The 2217-nt window shown below is 40.2% G+C and overlaps 1 non-coding gene across 1 annotated transcript; it reads left to right on the plus strand.

Annotated features, from left to right (window-relative positions):
- The first annotated feature begins 750 nt into the window (after positions 1-750).
- On the plus strand, positions 751-833 carry trnal-cag. The gene has a single exon. It is a non-coding gene; the product is annotated as a tRNA-Leu (tRNA).
- The last annotated feature ends 1384 nt before the right edge of the window (positions 834-2217 follow it).

Consider the following 2217-nt stretch of genomic DNA (forward strand, 5'->3'; position numbering starts at 1 on the left):
CTGCTGTGACAATTCACAGCATACATTTTGAAACAACTAATATGAATTATTAGACAGACTGTTCTGTGTGAGAAATGTAATCACTTGGTGTTTTGATGATGCTGGTAGAAAGTACTGTCTCGAACAATACTCCATTTTCTCAAAAACATTCAGTTGGGTTTAAAGTTTAAAAGCTGCAGTAGCCTATGTGAAAGCAGTTAGTGTTAGTGACCTCTTATAGCGCAATGTATACACTTTGCTTTATCTTTTATCTTTGCATCACAAGACATAGATTTTGTCACTATGAATGCATTGCATGGTGTGAAAATGTCCTGAGCCATAGATTAGGTTTGTGTTAGCATTAGCATATGTGTGTCTAATCAGTCAGACTGTATTCTGGCCAGTTTTGTTTTCTAGTTGTGGGTCATTCTGAGATATGTGTGCAGATTTTAGTATTTTAGAGTATTGGAAGTTGCTTTCAAAAATCAATAACCAGTTTCATCAACAACTAATTTCAATAGTGAAAGTACATTGTAGCATAACCTGAAGTAAACAGCAGAGAGAGCCAGAGAGCCATGTTTGAAAGTTGAGCCGCGGTCGCTGATGATCCACAGCTCTATTGATGTCATAAATCACACAAAAACAGGTTATTGTGGTAAATAATTATGTATTGTGCCGCTATAATCTCCATAATAATTAAACGAAACATTAAAAACATGGAATTCATCTATACTTTCTATATAAAGCAAAGTTTATCCTCTAGCGAACCACGTCAGGATGGCCGAGCGGTCTAAGGCGCTGCGTTCAGGTCGCAGTCTCCCCTGGAGGCGTGGGTTCGAATCCCACTTCTGACATCAACCTTTTCTTCCATCGATCTCACATTTTACACTGTCAGAAGCAGGAACAAATTACCCAGCCGTGCTCCGAAACGTGTTTTGTGCTGTACGTGTTTCCCGACACACATAAATTACACCCTAAAAACGTACACAAAAACGCCATCTGCCACATATTAAACAGGCAACACGACCATAAAAACTAAAAACTACTATATAAGAGAAAATTGCAAGATGCAAAATACAAGAAGACAAACGACGTTCATTTATTGTACTTAGTGATTATATTATTGTCATTACGGTAAAGAAGAAAAACAGGACAGTTATAATGCTGTATGTTTTATATGACAGAAAGCTTATTTATTTTTATTTTAATACGTATGTTTTATAACATATTGAGTGTTTTATGTATGAGGCAGAGTGAATGATGGTTATTTCTTATCTCTTCTTCTCTTTTCCTTGGTCTGAAATTAAATAAAACATGAAAATAAAAACATTAAGATTAAGACCCGCTTTATTGTCATCTCTGAGCACTCACATACATTGAAACGAAATTCATCTTCTGCATTTGACCCATACACACACACACACACACACACACACACACACACACTAGGAGCAGCGGGCAGCCGGGGACCAAGTCCAGTTGTTTTTGTCAGTGCCAGTGATCAAGGGCACTAACAGGAGTATTAACCCTAATATACATGTCTTTCATGGTGGGACAAACCCATGCAAACACGGAGAGAACATGCGAACTCCGCACAGAGAGGACCCGGGACGGCCGGGATTCGAACCCTCAAACGTCTTACTGTGACGCAGCAGTGCTAACCACTGATTAGCAACATTAGCCCTGACAGGTTTCCACGCCCACTGAGAACAATGTTGGAGCATTTCCCACTCTGCGTGATTCAGTTTGGGTTTACCTTTCAGTTATTACAGTCAACCAGTGTCACTTTGAAACACGAGCACACAAAAGAATTCCCTTTTGAGTTAAAAATTTACCACATCCTATCAGGCCGTTTGTGTCATTTATTAAACTCTGTGCAGCAGTACATCACCCCTTCCTGTCTTATCAAGATAGAGATGTGAAGGACAGATATGTCTGTCACAGAAGTTCATCTCTCCTGTCAAAACAAGGCACACACAAACACATCTACACTGAGAGGGCGTCACTGAGTCACATTTTTCTTGTTTCCCTTCACCTCCTCCCAGTTTTCAAACAGGTTGATGAGTCACTCAGGTGAGAGGCCTGAGCGCCATATGGGAGGTGCCAGGGGAAAGAGAGATGGCAAAGAACATAGAGAGAGGACGATAAAACACTCAATATGTGTGTGTGTGTGTGTGTGTGAGAGAGAGAGAGAGAGAGAGAGAGAGAGAGAGAGAGAGAGAGAGAGGGCAAGGTGTA

This window comes from Thunnus albacares, chromosome 7, assembly GCF_914725855.1.
Source record: "Thunnus albacares chromosome 7, fThuAlb1.1, whole genome shotgun sequence".
Classification (NCBI taxonomy): Eukaryota; Metazoa; Chordata; class Actinopteri; order Scombriformes; family Scombridae; genus Thunnus; species Thunnus albacares.